The sequence below is a fragment of the Phyllobates terribilis genome, unplaced genomic scaffold, assembly GCF_046119375.1.
Source record: "Phyllobates terribilis strain yellow unplaced genomic scaffold, ASM4611937v1 Scaffold_3__8_contigs__length_932513732, whole genome shotgun sequence".
Taxonomy (NCBI): Eukaryota; Metazoa; Chordata; class Amphibia; order Anura; family Dendrobatidae; genus Phyllobates; species Phyllobates terribilis.
Window position 1 is genome coordinate 793,079,094 of NW_027362763.1, and position 21,290 is coordinate 793,100,383.

At 46.6% G+C, this 21,290-nt stretch overlaps 1 protein-coding gene across 2 annotated transcripts in view; it reads right to left on the minus strand.

The window, feature by feature from the left end:
* CCDC85A (coiled-coil domain containing 85A) overlaps positions 1-21,290 on the minus strand; it is a 635,522-nt gene that overhangs the window by 17,953 nt on the left and 596,279 nt on the right. The gene's annotated exons all lie outside the window — the stretch shown is intronic.

Sequence of the window (21,290 nt, forward strand, 5' to 3'; positions counted from 1 at the left end):
AATGGCGACGAAGATGTTTAGTGCTGACGATGCCATTAGCAGCATGACTATTCCGATGATTTACATGCTGGAGCACATGTTAAACAGAATTCGGAGTCAGGTGGTGGCACAAGAGGAGGTGGAGGAAGTAGAGGAGGAGGAGTTGTATGCGGAAGGGCTAACATCTGCAAGGTCCAGACGGTCGGCAGCACCAAGGCGGCAGGCATGTGAAGGTAGGGGAGATGGTTTTACCAGGGCGCATGGTAGCAGCCAAACTAGTGAGGAAGGTGCAGGAGCCCAGGAAGAAGTGGAGGACGAACTGATGGAAGACTCATCAGATGAGGGAGACCTTGATCACATTTCTGTTGTGCGAGGTTGGGGGGAGAGGACAGAGGAAGGAAGCATGATTGTTACCTCGCCACCAACACAACAGGGACTTGTTGCTATTGGATGCGCAACACACATGAGTGCCTTCTTGCTGCACTACCTGCAACATGACCCTCAAATTGTCAGAATTCGAAGTAATCATGACTACTGGGTTGCCACACTCTTAGATCCCCCAAACTTTTCGATCAACCTTTTCATTTTAATAAAGACCAAAAAAATGTTCATTTTTGAAATTATAAGCATTAGCAGGTTTTTAGAAACTGAAATCAAACAGTTTTCAACTCAAAACTTTATTCTAGGTGATGTTACATTTTCACATAGGACCCCTTGTTCGAAAGGAGCTTCTGAACTCTCTCGTCCATTGAATTTGTCAGGTTTTGGATGGTTTCTGCTTCAATTGTTTTGCATGAGGACAGAATACCCTCCCAGAGCTGTTGCTTAGATGTGAACTGCCTCCCGCCATCATAGACACTCCTTTTAATGATGCTCCAAAGGTTCTGAATAGGGTACAGGTCAGGGGAGCATGGGGGTCACACCATAAGTTTGTCCCCTTTTATGCCCATATCAGCCAGAGATGCAGATGTTTTATGTGCAACATGAGATGGTGCATTATCATGCAGAAAAATGATCTTGCTGTGAAATACACGGTTCTTCTTCTTGAACCATGGCAGGAAGTGCTGTTTGAGAAAATCCACATACTTTATGGAGTTCATCTTTAGCGCCTTCAGGGATCCTAAAGGGGCCGACATTCTCTCTCCCCATGATTCCAGCCCAAAACATTACTCCACCTCCTCCTTGTTGGCGCTGTAGCCGTGTTTGCGTGGGGTGTCCATCAACCAGCCATCCTCCACTCCATCCATCTGGACCATCGAGCGCTGCACGGCACTCATCCGTGAACAAAACTGTTTTGAAATCAGTCTTCATGTAATGTTTGGCCCACTGGAGCCGTTTCTGCTTGTGTGAAGTGGATAGAGGAGGTCGACAGGATGGCGTATGCACAGCTGCAAACCTCTGAAGGACCTTGCATCTTGTTGTTCGGGGGACGTTGGAGGCACAAGCAGCTTCAAAAACTTGTCTGCTGCTATGATAAGACTTTTTTGCCGCTGCTCTTTCAACCTGACGTAATTGCCTGTAGGAAAGAGTCCTCAATTTGCCCTTATCAGCACGCACACATGTGTACTGTGAATCAGCTACATACTTCTTGATTGCCAAGACACTTCATCCTGATCATCGCACAATGTTGATTGTAGTCATGCCTTGACCTAAACACTCCACAATTTGTTGCTTCTCAGCAGCCGACACATCCTTTTTCTTTCCCATTTTGGCAGAAAATGTAGGCTGCTTAATAATGTGAGACAGCCTTCTTAAGTAGTCTTGCCTTTCATTGGACACACCTGCCAAATCTAATTAGCACAGGTGTCTGCAATTGCTTACAGTGATATAAAGAGCCCTGACACACATCACCATCAATGAGTTTAACTGACAAACAAACAAATTCTTCCCTTATCACTCCTAAACACTTTTTGCATAATAATTTGGAACGCAGTGTACATGTGCTTTTCCACAAAACACCAGTGGTTCACGTAGTGAATCTTACAGTTCTAACTTGCCAACCGTGGTCTGTATGGAGTTGTTCAATAAAGGGCCCAAAATTAAGATAACATAGATGGGAGAGGTCTCTATGAATAGGAATTCCTAAGTATTTGATACCCTGTGAGGGCCAGGCAAAGGGAAAGTTGGACTGGATGGAATCCTATATGGATTTGGGGAGGGAGACATCGAGGGCCTCAGACTTCGCTGCATTGATTTTAAAATTTGACCATGTAACAAAGTGATCTATTTCAGCCATAACAGCATGGATGGATATATGTGATTGAGTGATATATACTAGGACATCATCAGCAAATAGAGAGCACTTGTACTCGGTGCCTCCCACCTCAATCCACCTAATATTGGGGTTATGGCGAATTGATGAGAGCAGGTGCTCCGTCACTAGGATGTATAAGAGAGGGGACAGAGGACATCCCTGCCTTGTCCCATTGGTGATTGTGAAAGGTGATGAAAATGTTCTGATGCACCCCCTGGGCCTTGGGACACCCAGAGCCGGACCCTTTTTGGTGGATGCTGGTGGTTGTAGTCTTCGTGGCGGCGACCCGGTTCCGTGGCTCAGGGTGGTCAAACCAGTGGCGGAACTATTTATGTGGTTTTGATGTTTAAATGTCCGACTACGCCACCCGTGGATTGCGGTCAGAGTGAACCGCCGCTGCAGGGCAGACCGCTGAGGCTGGTGTTGTGGGTGCAGCAGAGCGTAGCATAACTCCCCACGGGAGGAGTATAGCCTCAGGGCAGTGTATGCGGAGGATGGGGGTGATGGTGCAGGGCATCAGCAGTAACGACACGGAGTCAGTGATGCAGTCCAGGGCCTTTACTCACAGTTCTTATTATCCAGACCACGTCTGCAGGTAACGGCTGCCCACGTCGTACTGTGCTCACCAGGTGAGGGGATCAGACAACTCCCAGATAACTTTGGAGCGCTTCACAGGACCCCCTTTGTGTGTCCTTTGTCTGGCCTTTCTTACCAACCCTTCTGTCCGGCTGCCTCGGGCCTCCTCTTGGTAAACTTGGCGCCAGTTTCCCTGACCCTATGTGGTGCCTTCCTAGCGGGTGTAGCGAGGGGCTGCGCCACATAAAATGTCACAGCCTCCGGTTTCTAGCTGAGGGTCGTTTCCTGCCTCCACTAGTTTCGGGGACCGGTCTCCCCCTTTGGCCTGACCCCTCCACACAGGTGAATTCGGGCGTGCGGTGGCGACTCGCCCGTCCGCACCCCTGGGATCCCTTCATTCCTCGTTCCTGGAGCCTTCTCCGCTCCTCTTCCTTCCTTCTCCCTCTTCCAGGCCTGGGCCTCTGTTACTAGGCCCGCCTCCGGAGCAGAGCTCATGCAGAGCCCCTGCTCCCTGCCACTTTTGCTCAGACATCTCTGCACTGAACTAAGATGGTGCCCACCTTTTATACTCCCTTCTCAATGCACCCAGGAACTGCTTCCTCCCTGCTCCTGCACTACAGGGTTCCCCTTCCTCAGTGTTCCCTCCCCCCACTCCAGCCAGGGACATGGACTGTCGTGCCCATCTCAGAGGCATATTGGTCGCCCTGCCCCACGGCAATGTGGTGTAATGCATGCAGGTGTCGGGTCCTGATCCACACTCCATCCTTACCTGAGAGTGAGATATCACACCTCTGGGTGAGGTGCAATACCTCTGTAGCAACCGAGCTCTCAGGGTGCTACAGTTCCATTTATCTTCAGCCTAGGTGACGTATTGTGATACAGGGCCGTGATTTTGGCTATAAAAGGGTCCCCTAGACCCCTACCCCAAGCTTTTTAAGAGAATCATATATGGCGTGCCAGGAGACTCTATGGAATGCTTTCTCAGCATCCAACGAGAGTATCTAATTACAAATTTTTAACTGCATCTAGCCCAGGAAATATTTTGTGCCTAGTAGCAGTGTCTGCTAGTCAGCGGATTATCCCGGCTGTTAAGCAAGCTACACCACCTGTAGTTTAGACACTTAATTTTTTCAAAGGAAATGCTTCGGGACCATGGGATACTCAGTGAAGAGCATCAGGAGGCACCCCAAGGCATAGGGGCTGGGACTGGCAGTAGGATGCCTTGCGGTGGACAGCCGAGCTTGATCCTTATAAAAGCTTTTTAACTGCAGCAGCTTTAGTGGACGCTACTGGAGCTGGAATTACGCGGCTGCTGGCATGAGACTTGCCCTCCAATAGATCCTTGTAAATGGATTTAAAGTGTATTCATTCTAATTAGAGAGACAATTTAAATTAAAAAGCTTAGAGCTGCCTCCACCACAGGGGGGCTCGCTCGACCCACCAGCGGACAGGCACCAGTATTGGGAGAGGGGGGCTGGCCATCAGGGTTCACCGCGGCTCTGGCACAAACCCGGCGACACGGAGGTGGCACGGGCAGGAGCGGACTGGCCGTGTCGGCTTCTCACTTTTTGGATTTTAGAAGGGCATGACATGCCTATATCTGTGTCTCCCCCTCCTTTTACTCCTCCACCTCTTTTATTTTCGCATGACTATATGTACTTGTCACTTTTCCATGTGTTAGTTATGTCTTCTGAGCAGTTTGTCAGCTTTTGGACACCTTTGAAGGTGTTTTCTATGTGTTTCTATGTGTTTTTGTTTGCCTGCCATTGGTTTTAACGGTGTTCGAAGGTGTTCGACGAACAGTTCGACGAACAGTTCAGCGAACCGAACCGAACTCGAACACTACGGGGGTGGCTCAACACTAGTTATGAGAATAACCCTTTAAGGCAGTCCAATAGTGCAATAGACATTTACAGAAACAAATTTCAAGATACATAAAGAGCGTCTCATATTTTAGAAAGACAGTATATACAATTTAATATAACTAAATGAATGTCCGCATACAGCATTTCATATATTCACAAACTTCTTGGCAATATTTCTGACATTCCTTTTTTCTTGTAATGTAAAAACCATGACACATTCTTTTCCCAATCGACATTTGTTATACAACATTGAGTTTCCTCCTACACATACCAGTCAGTGTATTGTTAACGGCAATAGCTTTTGGCTTTCAAATACTGAATCATCATCAGAGACTAATGCATGCCGTACTCTAGCTTACTGGGAATATCCGACTGTTTGAGCGATTGTACTGTTCTTTATTTCATTTTGAATTTTAAAGTTAGAAAAAGTATTTCAGCCTAAATAAAATCGCATAGCAATATGTACTAGTAATTTGTTTTTTGACCCTAACATTAACAATTTACTGATCTATGACACCCACTATGAAACCTATATTTTAAAGAATACATTAATATTACTTCTTTAACCTCCTAAGGGCTCATTCCCATATATTTGGTCCTTTAGGCTGAGTTCACACGATGCGTTTTTAATGCGTTTCTGCGGCGTTTTTGCAGTTGCGTAAATGCCACGGAAACGCATTAAAAACGCAGGGTAGAAGGGCAGCAATGTTCCCCAATTGAAATCCGCATGTGCTGTGCCCATGATGCGGATTTTTCCGTAGCGTAAACGCTGCGCTCAAAAATCCGCAGCATGTCAATTAATTTTGCGTAAACGCGGCGTTTTCGCCGCCATTGACTTGCATTAGAACGCGCCAATTCCTCAAGACTGCATTTGTACTTATGCGTTATTGGCGCGTTCTAATGTGCGGATGGTACTCGGGTGTAGAGGAGAGGAGAGTCTCCTCCACACCTGGGTACCATTAAAAAAGCTGTAAAAAAAGAATAAAATAAAAAATAAATGTATACTTACCTTCTGTCGGCCCGCGCACCGCTCCTGCTTGGTTCCCGGCACTTGGCAGTGAGTTGAAGGACATGCGCTGACGTCAGAGTCATGTGACGGATCACGTGACGCTGACGTCGGCAGGTCTTTCAATTCAAAGTTGCCGGCGAGGGAGAACGGATTGAGCAGGACAGCGCGGACCATCGGAGGGTAAAGTATACATTTATTTTTTATTTTTACCACTCTCTCGGGTCACACTATATAAATCCATGCCGGTTGCATGGATTTATATAGTGTGACCTAGTCATCAAGCACTTTCCAGGTGATGCTAAAATCGCCTGGAAAGCGCTTGTCAATCCACATGCGGAAACGCATGTGGAAACGCATGTGAATCCGCATGTATTCCGCAGGAAAAACGCATGCACAATCTGCATGCGTTTTTTCTGCCAAGGAGATGCAGAAATGATGCAGAAATTTTCTGCTTCATTTCTGCATCGTGTGCACATACCCTTAGTCTCTCTTTCCTCTGGTGTAGTTTGAAAATGCTAATGTCATAGCTTCCTCTGGAGTTTCTGTTTTCAACTATGTAAATTAGCTCTCCTACATGAGGAAGAAAGGTTGTTTTCTAGCTTTATCTGTTGGCGATAGCAACCCTATAAGTCAATGTTTGAACTTCAAGAGCCCTGACATAAAACTTAGGATATGTAGCTAAAACTGGATTCTTCTTCATAAGGAACAGACACCCACCCACAGACAAAGCTTTAAATCCCCTGCAGAGATATGCAGAAGCTTTGAAACACAGCATATAGGCTAACTGCAGCCACCACTAGAGGGAGTTTAGTAGCTTACTGCATATTATAATGCTTTGAACACAGATGGTATGCAGTGGCTCCCTATTGTGGCAGCTGCAGGTGGTGAAAATCATATATTGATATATTTATTCATATGTACTAGAAATTCATTTTTTTATGCTAACACTAACCTTTTGCCAATCGTTAACACCTGCTGTGAAACCCACATTTTGAAGAATACATTAAAATAAACTATTGAACCTCTTAAAGGCTCATTCCCATATATTTGATCCTTTAGTCTCTCTTTCCTCTGGTATAGAGCAAAAAATGCTGATCATGCAATGATTTGGGGATTTTGAGATTATTCTTTTCAACTATGCAAATAAGCTCTCCTCAATAAGGAATATAGCTTGTTTTTTAGTGCCATCTGTCGGAAATAACTACCCTCTAAGTCAATGTTTAAACTTCAAGAGACTTGCCATATAACTAGTGTTGAGCCACCCCCGTAGTGTTCGAGTTCGGTTCGGTTCGTCGAACACCCGTGTGTTCGCCGAACTGTTCGTCGAACACCTTCGAACACCGTTAAAACCAATGGCAGGCAAACAAAAACACATAGAAACACATAGAAAACACCTTCAAAGGTGTCCAAAAGCTGACAAACTGCTCAGAAGACACAACTAACACATGGAAAAGTGGCAAGTACATATAGTCATGCGAAAAGAAAAGAGGTGGAGGAGTAAAAGGAGGGGGAGACACAGATATAGGCATGTCATGCCCTTCTAAAATCCAAAAAGTAAGAAGCCGACACGGCCAGTCCGTTCCTGCCCGTGCCACCTCTGTGTCGCCGGGTTTGTGCCAGAGCCGCGATGGACCCTGACGGCCAGCTCCCCTATCCCAATACTGGTGCCTGTCCGCCGGTGGGTCAAGGCCCCCCACGGTGGGGGGGGAGTAACATCTACAGAAGAAAGACCATCTTCCAGCCAAACTAAGATGTCGACTTCTTTTCGTGGACAATGTGATACGATCCCATTCTTACGGACACGCCCATCGCTACAAATTCTAAATGAGGCACAAAAACAGCAGGTGTTTCAACGGATATCAAGTGCTCCTTCAAGTGGGCTCTCCATCACCTCAATTTCAACATCACAAATACTCCAGTCCTCAGATGTGTCACCCCAATCGCACTTGCTTCCTCACAGCTCCCAAGTCTCCAGCTGCCCGTCTGAGTATGGGGTAGCACAGATGGTTGAGTCTGCACAGCTGTTTACTCATACTATAGCCTGGGAAACGGAGGTCTGCTCCAGAGCTTCTGTTAATCCAGATGAGGAAATGATCTGATCTGATGCCCAGAATCTTTATAAGTCGGATCCAGGACCAGATGAAGAAGGTTCTGAGCATAATGTAGACCCTTGTTCCCAAACTGTAACTCCTGTTGGTGGAGACAATGATGAAGACGATGATGAGACTCAAATACCTGATTGGAGCGACAACTTGACTTTTCGGTCAGGGCAGGAAGAGGTTGGCTCTGAGGACGACGGGTGTGATAACACACAGGGTGATGATGACGAGGTTGGAGATCCCACTTACTGTCAACCCACAGTAGCCAGTCGATGAGGTCAGCAGAGGAGGTGGAGGAGGATGTGACTAGCCCTGGGGATGGGGATGACTCGGTACCCGGCATTTGCCTGGCCTTGGGGATGTCGCGGTGGTCGGCTCCCTGGCTCGTACCCTGGGGTCTCTCTTTAAAAGGGTGGATAATTGTTAATTTTATAAGAGTTCATGACGCCACCTGTGGTATCTGGTGACAAGCACCAGCGTTGCAGCAGTCCACTGAGGCCGGTGATAAGGCAGCTCGATGGTATAGCTCCCCACAGGTGGACCTAGGTCTCAGGGCAGCATATGCAGGGGGAATGCAGGACAGGCGAGACCCAGCTGGGTCAGAGCAAGAACGGGAACGGACACGGTAGTCACTTCAGTACCTTTTACTGGTGGAAATTCAGGCACATCCCGGAGCACTGTAGGGTGAAGGGTGCATATCAGGATCCTCCCCAATGAGCGGCTGTAGGGCCTCCTGTTTCTTGCCTCTGCGTAGTAAGTATCTGACCTGCCTGGAGCTAGGCCTAACTTTGTCTCTGTCCTGCGCTGGCTGACATTGTGGTAGGGCCTTCTCTTGGAGTTCACGCTCCCAGTATGCGGGGCCTAAGCGTCTCCTGGCTCTGTTACATATCAGCACCTTAGCGATCCTGGGACTTGTAGTTCTCCAGGGATTCCGGTTATGCCTTACTGGGTCATAGAGATACCGGTAAGCTCGGATCCTGTGTCCGGTAAATGCTTCGGGGTGAGCTGGTTAAGCTCCTCTGCCCCTTATGTACTAACTCGCCACTCGCCTTCGGCCTACTCGGGCCCTCACTAGGCTATACACACTAACGGCAGCTTGCCGCGCTTCACTGATCTTACGGCACCGGCACACCTTAAGCTCTATCTGGGCTCCCTGAATCTAGCAAGCAGGAGCCTCGTGCTCCACTGCTGAACTATTAACTGCGTTCTCTAGACTAGACTGAGCTCCACTGCAGACTGACCTCTCTTAGGCTTCTCTACTGCAGGAACTCTTCAGAGGAACTGAACTGCCTAGCTCCACCTTCCCTATTTATATCCCTAACGGGCTCCCTCTGCTGGTCTGAGGTGGAAGGTGGAGATGTGTGAATGTTTATGGGGGCCTCTTGTGGAGGATTCCATCAATGCACTCTTCTAGGATCTGTGATACCAAGCGCAGCGGGGCATCACAGATGCTATTGACGACGAGGTTAGGTTGCGCCTTCCTGAACAGAGACGGAGTACTGGAAGCACGTCAACAACTGCATCCTCAACCACAACTCTGCCTCTGACCACAAGTCGTAGTGGCTCTTCAGGTCACATGGGCTCTAAGCCTTGCATAGCCTGGGCATTTATTCAGATCGATAAGGATGACCCAACTCGTGTTATCTGTAATATTTGTCAGCAAAAGCTAAGTAGAGGCCAAAAAATCCATAGTTTGAGTACTTCATGCATGTACCGTCACATGGATATGAAGCATAAGTTGCAGTGGGAAGCTCACTGTGCTACAATGCGGCCTAGCCGGCTGGGCCAACCACCGTCTGCCGCATCTTGTGCATCCGCAGCCTCTTCATCCTCTGTGACTGGGGGGACAGCAGTCACACATGTTTTTGGACGCAGACCTGCCACCTCTTTACCCGCAACAGCCAGTGTGATTGGCAGGTCGTCAGTTCATTGGGAAGTGGAAACACCTGCTAGTGTTGAGCGCTCTCCGACATCGAGAGCACCACCTTTGGATCAAGGCAACCTAACATGTCCGCCTGCATCTTCCTCACAGACCGGCAGTTTCCCGGGGACACCCTACTCAACACCGTCTAAACACAACAGCCAGCCCTCGGTCCCTCAGATGTGGAAAAGTAAAAGACCATTTCCTCCTAGCCATGAGAAAGCTAAGAGGTTGAATTTCACCATCTGCAAGCTGTTGGCTACAGAAATGCTGCCTTTCCACCTGGAGGACACAAAGGATTTTCAAGACCTTATGTCCGTCACAGTGCCCCAGTACCAGATGCCCAGTCGGCACTACTTTTCAAAGAAAGGTGTGCCTGCGCTCCACTAGCATGTCGCACACAACATCACCGCTTCTTTGAGAAACTCTGTGTGTGACAGGGTGCACTTCACCACAGACACTTGGACGAGAAGGCATGGACAGGGGCGTTACATGTCGCTGACTGGGCACTGGGTAACTATGGTGACAGCAGGACAAGGGGCTGCTGTCCAAGTCTTACCGTCCCCACGAGTTGTGCGTCAATCCTCTTTATCTCGAAGTTCCTCCACTGCTTCTGCCTCCTCAACCTCCTCTCGGTCCTCCACCTGCACCCAAAGCCTGTCTGGTAATGCCACCTGCTTTCTAACTGCGCAGAAGGAATCCTGCACACCTCCTTACTATGCTGGCAGCAGGGCTCAACGGCATCAGTGTTTACTTTGAAATGTCTGGGAAATGTGAGTCACACAGCTGAGGAGTTGTGGTCAGCTCTGGAGACCCAGTTTCTTGAAAGGTTGTCTCCACTGGACCTGCAACCAGGGAAGGCCATGTGCGACAATGCTGCAAACCTGGGTGCGGCACTTCGCCGGGGCAATGTCACACATGTGCCTTGTATGGCTCACGTGTTGAACCTGGTTGTCCAGCAATTTTTAGCCCACTATCCCGGACTAGATGGCCTTCTGCAGAGGGCACGGTCGCTGTGTGCTCACTTCCGCCGTTCGCATCCCGCAGTTCAACGACTTACATCTCTACAGAAGTCGTTGGGCCTGCCAGTTCACCGTCTGAAAGGCGATGTGCCGACACGGTGGAATTCAACTCTGCACATGTTGCAGCGACTGTGGCAGCACCGACAAGCCCTGGTGCAATACGTTCTGACGTATAGCCTGGGCCAACGAGATCCAGAGGTGGGGCAAATCACGCTGCAGGAGTGGTCTCAGATCAGGGACCTATGAAGTTGACGCCCCCCCTGGGCCATGGGGTACCCTGAGCCGGGCCGGTAGACGCTGGGGGTTGTAGTCACTGTGGCGGTGACCCAGTCCGTGACCCAGGGCGGTCAATCCAAGGGTAATTTGTATATATGGATTTTATAATGTCTGACTACGCCACCTGTGGAGTGCGGCCAAAGGGGCCATCGCTGCGGAACAGTCCTCTGAAGCTGGTGGTTTTGCAGCAACGGTATTATTACTCACCACAGGAAGAGTGTAGCTTCAGGGCAGTGTGGGTGGATGATGGTGGTTGTAGTGCAGGGAGTCAGTAATGAACACAGAGTCCGTGTGATGCCGTCTCAAGATATTACTCACAGTTGTTGTAGTCCAGATTACAGGTACCAGAGCAATCTCCCCCGTCGTGCTGTGCATACTCAGTGAGGGGCTCAGTCCACCCCCATATAGCTCCGGAGTACTTAGCAGGACCCCCTTCTGTGTGTCCTTTCTCTGGCCTTCTCCCTGCACCTCACACCCAGTGACACTTCTATCCGGTATCCTCGGGCCTTGGCGGGTGACGTGTGTTCCGTCCCCTGGGTCCTATGTGGCTACCTTCTTAGTGAGACTGGTGTGGACTTTGGCCTGCAGTACATGAAATGCAGCAGCCTCCGGTTTCTAGTTGAGCCTTGCTGTTTCTCCGCTAGTTGAGGGACCGGTTCCCCTTATCTGGCCTGACCCCTCTACCTCCTGGTAGCAGCGGGAGTACGGGTGGCCTTCTGCACGGCCCGTAGCCGTAGGGTCCCTTCGGTTCCTGGAGCCTTCCAGCTCCCACTCCTCTCTTCTCTCCTTCAGTCCTGGGCTTCCCAGGCTAAGCCCGCCTCGAGAGCAGAGCTCATGCCTAGTCTCTGCTCCTGTCACTTTTCCTCCTCTGTCTGGCTTGCTCTTTCTAAGATGGCTTCCTATTTATACTCTCCTTGTCATGTGCTCCCCTAAGCTGCTCCCCTAAGCACCCACTACATAGGACCCTCAAACCAGCTAGGGACCTGGGACTGTGCTCTCCCTTAGGAGCAATCTCGCCCTACCCCCACTGCGGGTATGTGTTGGATGCAGGAGTCAGGGTCCCGAGCCATACGCCTTCCTTACCTGAGGGTGAGATACCACACCTCTGGGTGAGATGCAGTAACTCTGTGGTGACTGAACCCTCAGGGGCGCCACACACCCTTCTGCACAGTTTTGAAATGGCGACGAAGATGTTTAGTGCTGACGACGATGCCATTATCAGCATGACTATTCCGGTGATTTACATGCTGGAGCACACATTAAACAGAATTCAGAGTCAGGTGGTGGGACAAGAGGAGGTGGAGGAAGTAGAGGAGGAGTCGTATGCGGAAGGGATAACATCTCCAAGGTCCAGACGGTTGGCAGCACCAAGGCGGCAGGCATGGGAGGGTGGGGGAGAGGGATTAACCAGGGCGCATGGTAGCAGCCAAACTGTTGAGGAAGGTGCAGGAGCCGAGGAAGAAGTGGAGGACGAACTGGCGATGGGCATGGAAGACTCAACAGATGAGGGAGACCTTGATCACATTTCTGTTGTGCGAGGTTGGAGGGAGAGGGCAGAGGAAGGAAGCATGATTCTTACCTCCCTACCAACACAACAAGGACTTGGTACTTATGGATGCGCAAGACACATGAGTGCCTTCTTGCTGCACTACCTGCGACATGACCCCCGGATTGTCAGAATTCGAAGTAATCCCGACTACTGGGTTGCCACACTCTTAGATCCCCGGTACAAAAGTATATTTGCCGAAATAATTCCCGCCATAAAAAGGTATTGACGAATGCAGGAGTATCTGCAGACGCTGTTGCAGAATCTTACATGTGCTTTTCCACAAAACACCAGTGGTGCACGTAGTGAATCTCACAGTTCTAACTTGCCAACAGTGGGACTGTCGAGTCTTCATCACTCAAACAGTAACAGTAACACAGTATCTGCTGGTAACAGCAATTTTGTGGAATCGTTTCACCACTTTTTTAGACCATCCTTTGCAAGGCCACAGGAGACAAGAAGTCTGACACATAGTCAATGCCTAGAGAGGATGGTACAGGAGAATCTCCAAGTGAACATCGAAGCCATGCCTGTGTCACTGGACCCTTGCTCATTTTGGTATTCCAATCTGGAATAATCGCCGGAGCTCGCCACTCACGCCTTGGAGATCTTGTCATGCCATGCAGCCAGCGTTCTCTCTGAACGTGTGTTCAGCGCTGCTGGTGGTGTGCTGACAGATAAGCGCACGCGGCTGTCCACTGAGAATGTAGACAGACTCACGTTCATAAAGATGAACAAATCATGGATTCGCAAGGACATTTCTACCCCTGTGTCATCCTTGGGAGACTAAATGCTTGGGGATTTGGTAAAATCACCTCACCAACCATTTTAAGCAACAGTGGGGCAATTGATGCCACTTAACCCTAGAACGCATGACCATAAAAATCTACACTTTCACCTACCTGGGGCCCTTTAGGCCCGTGTGCAAATAACATGGAATAACTCAAACTCAAATGACAAACAACTATATACATGAAGAATACCTAGAGTTTCAAAATTCTAACTAAAGTAATCTTGCAGAAAATAGAAAACAATTAACTGGGCGGGCCTGTAAGGCCACAGGTATGCGTACTAGGGTTAAGTGGTGTCTGTGCCACAATTTTGGGAGTCCCCTTGCTGTGTCTTACGTGACGTTAGCATCGTCAATTCCAGGTGGGTTGGGTCGCACCCCCCCCTTTTAACTGTAAGAAACTACATACACTATGGCTTGGGGTAACACAGATTGTTGAGTCTGAAGAGCTGTTTACTCAGAGGTCTGCTCCAAATCTTCAGTGTCTGCAAGTCAGCGTAGAATTTTTAACTGCATCTAGCCTAGGCAATACTTTGGGCGTAGTAGCCCAGCTGCGAAGCAAGCTGCACCGCCTGTGTATCTAATAAGAATTTTTAAATGAATCTAGCCTAGGCAGACTGTGGGGACCCCCAACCAAACCCAGACGCTCAGCCCCCCTACCACCCCCCTTTCATGGACAATTCAATAATGTAACTCTTACAACTGGATGGGTGAGGATCGGTCACAGCTTTATTAACTCTTTATACTCATTCCATTAGAAAGGCATTTTATTTCTAAAATAATTCAGCTTGTTGCAGCATGCCCTGGGTCCCCACTCCGGCAAGTTGGCCAACAAGTGTAACTCTCCAACATGTCCTTTCTATTTCCAGGCCACGGAGGATCCAGCGTACTCGTATGCAGGACTCTGACCCCACCCATCACTCTTAACGCTTGTTCCACTCCGTCCTGGAGTCCTGACAGGAATATGTCCAGTCCAATATCTATTAAGTGAACACCGTCGGGCCGTATGAGGCCTGCTTTATCTCCTTCCAGTTGTCGGTGTCGTATCACTACACCGCCTCTGTCTCTTCTAAATTTTGCCATCCGAATATTTATTACCCCCCTTGTCCATTCGATGGCCGTGATGTCTCGCGCACCTTGCCATACCGCTATTGGCACAATCTCTGACCATACTATAGCTAATTTTGTGAAAAATTCTCTGAAGCGCTCAGTGTCTAGTTTCATTATTGCCATTAGTTATGCGCTCTTGTGATGACCTAGGTTGTTTCCCCCGGCCTGTATAACTAAGATGACCGGACCTCTTGCCTCTCTCCCTACCTTGATTACCTCCATTAGTACCTGTGGCCATAGCAGGCCTCTAATACCTCTCCAGTTGAAATATGTGTTATGAAACTCTAATTTTCTCCCCCCTGGGCGGACTTTCGCCCTTTTTTGTGCCCAATATATATACGAGTGGCCTATCACTCACACTGTTGGCTTAGCGTCACCTGTAAAAGAAACAAACCACGTTAGGATAACAAGTCCAGTCTTATGTATCTCGCCAAACACGTGGATCGCCATCTCCCTATCCTCTGAACTTCTGTTTCTGACAGTCCTGCTCTTGCTGCTTCCGTGGCCGCACCTATGCGGAATGAGTGTGTCCCGTAATCTTTGGGGTGGTTCCCTGCCGATGTTATGCATTTATTAAATATAGCTTGGAACAGGTATCTTGATAATGGCGTTCCATCAATGTGTGATAGGAAGAAATTACTTTGTGATCTGATGGTTAGATATGTTTTTACTATTGTTACCCGACTCAGTGTACCGTTTGTGGGTTGTAGAAGTACCCAAGTACCCCTGCCCGCTGGAACCGTTTTCGATTGGTGTATGCGTAGACGTATTGCATTATTGGCTATGACTACGTCCTGGTGTAATAAGCCTCCACTGGTGGTAATTTTGGATTGAGGGACTAATTCGCTTATACATAGCGCCCCGAAGGCGATCACAAATGCCGTAGACATTAGTGTTGCTTCAAATTGTGAGTGTCATGTTAATGGTGTTAGGGATATGATGTGAGAAATCAGTTTTAGTGACACGGGACGGGACGTCTACATTCCTGACTTGGCTGACCCCTTTTCCACCCTTTTATGGATTGTCTGATGATGAATCTTTGTCACATCTCCCCAATTCAGTAGTTGGAAGTGAAATGCTACTCCGGTCAGACACCGCTGCGCTGACGCTCCTGATATGCCCCTCATCATTAGCTGGTGGAGAAATTCTATGGTGACTTGTGATCTGGCTTGTTCACATTGGTCAACCCGTCTGCCTGCTCCTAGTCGTGTCCACTCTTCCCATGCCTTACCGTATGCTTGCCACGTTGACGGGGCAAGTGACGCTCTGATTAATGGCATCAACTATTCGCCACTAGATCCCATAGGGAGGGTGGGCAACTGTTGCCCGATGGGTGGGCGTTGTGGAACAGCTCTGTGAAAATCTGCCAATTGAATTGTTATAAAGCGTTAGCAGCAGCTTTATACCCCTCAGCATAGTGGCTAGCGCGGACCCATACATTGTGTTTTAGGCACAGGAATGCTAGCCTGCGTAGTAGGCCTAGCACTGGGAGAGACGATGATGCCATCTTATTAATGCAGTGCGCTAGGCTGGTGTTTTGTGTTATGAAGCGTATATTTTTCGCCCCATATTTCTATTGCTACCACTATTGGGAAAAATTATTTTCAGGGCTAGATGCAGCTAAAAATTATTATTAATTTCAAAGCTGGTGGAGCTTGGTATAGATGGCCTAATACAATGAGTCCCACACACTGCTAGAAGCCCAAATATTTTTTCAGAGCTAGATGCAGATAAAAATTATTTTTAATTTGCAACCTGATGGAGGTCAGTATAGATGAACTAATAGACCCAGTCCCACACACTGCTAGAAGCCCAAATATTTTTTCAGAGCTAGATGCAGAAAACAATGATATTCAATTTGCAACCTGATTGAGGTCAGTATAGATGGACTAATAGACCAAGTCCCACACACTGCTAGAAGCCCAAATACTTTTTCAGAGCTAGATGCAGATAAAAAATATTTTTTATTTGCAACCTGATGGAGATAAGTATAGATGGACTAATAGACCAAGTCCCACACACTGCTAGAAGCCCAAATATTTTTTCAGAGCTAGATGCAGATAAAAATTATTTTTAATTTGCAACCTGATGGAGGTCAGTGTAGATGGAATAATAGACCAAGTCCCACACACTGCTAGAAGCCCAAATATTTTTTCACAAGTAGATGCAGAAAAAAATTATATTCAATTTGCAACCTGATGGAGGTCAGTATAGATGGACTAATAGAACAAGTCCCATACACTGCTAGAAGCCCAAATTTTTTTTCTGAGGTAGATGCAGAAAAAAATGATATTCAGTTTGCAACCTGATGGAGGTCAGTATAGATGGACTAATAGAACAAGTCCCACACACAGCTAGAAGCCCAAATATTTTTTCAGAGCTAGATGCAAATAAAAATTATTTTTAATTTGCAACCTGATGGTGATCAGTATAGATAGACTAATAGACCAAGTCCCACACACTGCTAGAAGCCCAAACATTTTTTCAGAAGTAGATGCAGAAAAAAATGATATTCAATTTGCAACCTGATGGAGGTCAGTATAGATGGACTAATAGACCAAGTCCCACACACTGCTAGAAGCCCAAATACTTTTTCAGAGCTAGATGCAGATAAAAATTATTTTTAATTTGCAACCTGATGGAGATCAGTATAGATGGACTAATAGACCAAGTCCCACACACTGCTAGAAGCCCAAATATATTTTCAGAGCTAGATGCAGATAAAAATTATTTTTAATTTGCAACCTGATGGAGGTCAGTGTAGATGGACTAATAGACCTAGTCCCACACACAGCTAGAAGCCCAAATATTTTTTCAGAGCTAGATGCAGATAAAAATTATTTTTAATTTGCAACCTGATGGAGATCAGTATAGATGGACGAATAGACCAAGTGCCACACACTGCTAGAAGCCCAAACATTTTTTCAGAAGTAGATGCAGAAAAAAATGATATTCAATTTGCAACCTGATGGAGGTCAGTATAGATGGACTAAAAGAACAAGTCCCACACACAGCTAGAAGCCCAAATATTTTTTCAGAGCTAGATGCAGATAAAAATTATTTTTAATTTGCAACCTGATGGAGATCAGTATAGATGGACTAATAGACCAAGTCCCACACACTGCTAGAAGCCCAAACATTTTTTCAGAAGTAGATGCAGAAAAAAATGATATTCAATTTGCAACCTGATGGAGGTCAGTATGGATGGACTAATAGAACAAGTCCCACACACTGCTAGAAGGCCAAATATTTTTTCAGAGGTAGATGCAGATAAAAATTATTTTTAATTTGCAGCCTGATGGAGGTCAGTATAGATGGACTAATAGAGAAAGTCCCACACACTGCTAGAAGGCCAAATATTTTTTCAGAGCTAGATGCAGACAAAAAATTATTTTTAATTTGCAACCTGATGGAGGTCAGTATAGATGGACTAATAGAGAAAGTCCCACACACTGCTAGAAGGCCAAATATTTTTTCAGAGCTAGATGCAGATATAAATTATTTTTAATTTGCAACCTGATGGAGGTCAGTATAGATGGACTAATAGAGAAAGTCCCACACACTGCTAGAAGGCCAAATATTTTTTCAGAGCTAGATGCAGAAAAAAATTATATTCAGTTTGCAACCTGATGGAGGTCAGTATAGATGGACTAATAGAACAAGTCCCACACACAGCTAGAAGGCCAAATATTTTTTCAGAGGTAGATGCAGATAAAAATTATTTTTAATTTGCAGCCTGATGGAGGTCAGTATAGATGGACTAATAGAGAAAGTCCCACACACTGCTAGAAGGCCAAATATTTTTTCAGAGCTAGATGCAGACAAAAAATTATTTTGAATTTGCAACCTGATGGAGGTCAGTATATATGGACTAATAGAACAAGTCCCACACACTGCTAGAAGGCCAAATATTTTTTCAGAGCTAGATGCAGAAAAAAATTATATTCAGTTTGCAACCTGATGGAGGTCAGTATAGATGGACTAATAGAACAAGTCCCACACACTTCTAGAAGCCCAAATATTTTTTCAGAGCTAGATGCAGAAAAAAATTATATTCAATTTGCAACTAGAGATGAGCGGTGTTCGACTAGAACTGTTCGCCAATCTCAAATTCGAGCTGTTTTGGGCGGTGTTCGAGTTGTTCGACGAACCCGAACGATTTGCAAAAAATTCGGCTGTTCGAGGTTATGTTCGATAACTGTTCGTGCACCAAAAGCGTGTCCTGCATGTCTGGCGCTATTTAGAGCACCAATCATGCAGGGATTGTCTGCCACTCACTGTAATGCCACAGCCATGGTGGTTGTGGCATTACAGTGATTGCCCAAATCGATGGGAACAGTGCTCACAGTGAAATATGAAAAGCCGGCAATTCAGCAGCGGCATACACCGGTACCCGACAATTTAGAACCGAAAGAATAGAGCTTCACACATATATTAGATAGATAGAAACATGTCAGCCACATATATATGAAGTACAGTGACAGTGTTGCTTACTGTACTTGTCATTTAGTGTAAAGGATTTATCAAAAAAAATAATAGTGTTTTCATGCACCGTCTCTTTAAAAAAGCCGGCCGGCAATTCAGCAGCGGTACCCGACAATTTATAACAGATAGAATAGAGCATCACACATAGATTAGATAGATAAAAACATGTCAGTCACATATATAAGAAGTACAGTGATAGTGTTGCTTACTGTACTTGTCATTTAGTGTAAAGGATTTATTAAAAAAAATAATAGTGTTTTCATGCACTGTCTCTTTAAAAAAGCTGGCCGGCATTTCAGCATCTGTACCCGACAATTTAGAATAGAAGGAATAGAGAATCATACATAGATTAGACAGATAGAAACATGTCAGTCACATATATATGAAGTACAGTGACAGTGTTGCTTACTGTACTTGTCATTTAGTGTAAAGGATTTATTAAAAAAAATAATAGTGTTTTCATGCACTGTCTCTTTAAAAAAGCCGGCCGGAATTTCAGCATCTGTACCCGACAATTTAGAATAGAAGGAATAGAGCATCACACATAGATTAGATAGATAGAAACAGGTCAGTCACATATATAAGAAGTACAGTGATAGTGTTGATTACTGTACTTGTCATTTAGTGTTAAAATAAAGGATTTATTTTAAAAAAAATTGGCGTGGGGTTCCCCGTAATTTTAGGCTCTAGCGGAGGTTAAGCAGACGGCTGGGGCAGATGTTTGAAACCTGGGAAGGGGGTAATACCCACGGAGCTTCCCAGGCTACTAATATCAGCCCCCAGCGGAATACCTAGCCTTTACTAGCTATTAAAATGGGGGACCCCCCCAAAAAAAATGACGTGGGGTCCCCCCTATTTTAATAGCTAGCAAAGGCTAGGCAGACAGCTGGGGGCTGATATTAATAGCCCAGGAAGGGTACCATGAATATTGGCCCACTCCCAGGCTAGAAACACCAGCCGTCAGCCGCCCCAGAAATGGCGCATCCATAGGATGCGCCAATTCTGGCACTTAGCCTCGCTCTTCCCACTGCCCTGTAGCGGTGGCAGTGGGGTAATAGGGCTGGGGTTGATGTCAGCTTATAATGCCAGCTGACATCAAGCCCAGGTTAGTAATGGAGAGGCGTCTATAAGACACCCCCATTACTAACCCCATAGTCAAAGTTAAAAGAAAACACAAACACCCAGAATAAAGTCCTTTAATTGAAATAAAGACACAATCCTTTATTGTTCTAAATTAAACCATACTTACCACCACGCCCATTCCAGCTGAAGCCAACGATCTCCTGCAATAAAAGTAAAATAATAAAGCAACCTCATCCTTACCTTTCCATGGTTCCCAGGACAGCTTCAGCTCTGCTACATCGAGATGACAGGCTGGACCGCAGCAGAACGCTGCCATCCAGCCTGTCATCCCGCAGACACTGAGAAGCGCAGGCATGCAGGCATGTGTTATTGCAGGAGATCGTTGGCTTCAGCTGGAATGGGCGTGATGGTAAGTATGGTTTAATTTAGAACAATAAAGAATTGTGTGTTTATTTCAATTAAAGGACTTTATTCTGGGTGTTTGTGTTTTTTTTTTAACTTTGACTATGGGGTTAGTAATGGGGGTGTCTTATAGACGCCTCTCCATTACTAACCTGGGCTTGATGTCAGCTGGCATTATAAGCTGACATCAACCCCAGCCCTATTACCCCACTGCCACCGCTACAGGGCAGTGGGAAGAGCGAGGCTAAGTGCCAGAATTGGCGCATCCTATGGATGCGCCATTTCTGGGGCGGCTGAAGGCTGGTGTTTCTAGCCTGGGAGGGGGCCAATATTCATGGTACCCTTCCTGGGCTATTAATATCAGCCCCCAGCTGTCTGCCTAGCCTTTGCTAGCTATTAAAAAAGGGGGGACCCAACGTCATTTTTTTTGGGGGGTCCCCCATTTATATAGCTAGTAAAGGCTAGGTATTCAGCTGGGGGCTGATATTAGTAGCCTCGGAAGCTCCATGAGTATTACCCCCTTCCCAGGCTTCAAACATCTGCCCCAGCCGTCTGCTTAACCTCCGCTAGAGACTAAAATTACGGGGAGCCCCACGCCAATTTTTTTTTTTAATAAATCCTTTATTTTAACACTAAATGACAAGTACAGTAAGCAACAATGTCACTGTACTTCTTATATATGTGACTGACATGTTTCTATCTATCTAATCTATGTGTGATGCTCTATCTTTCTGTTCTAAATTGTCGGGTACAGATGCTGAATTGCCGGCCGGCTTTCTTAAAGAGACGGTGCATGAAAACACTATTATTTTTTTAAATAAATCCTTTACACTAAATGACAAGTACAGTAACCAACACTATCACTGTACTTAT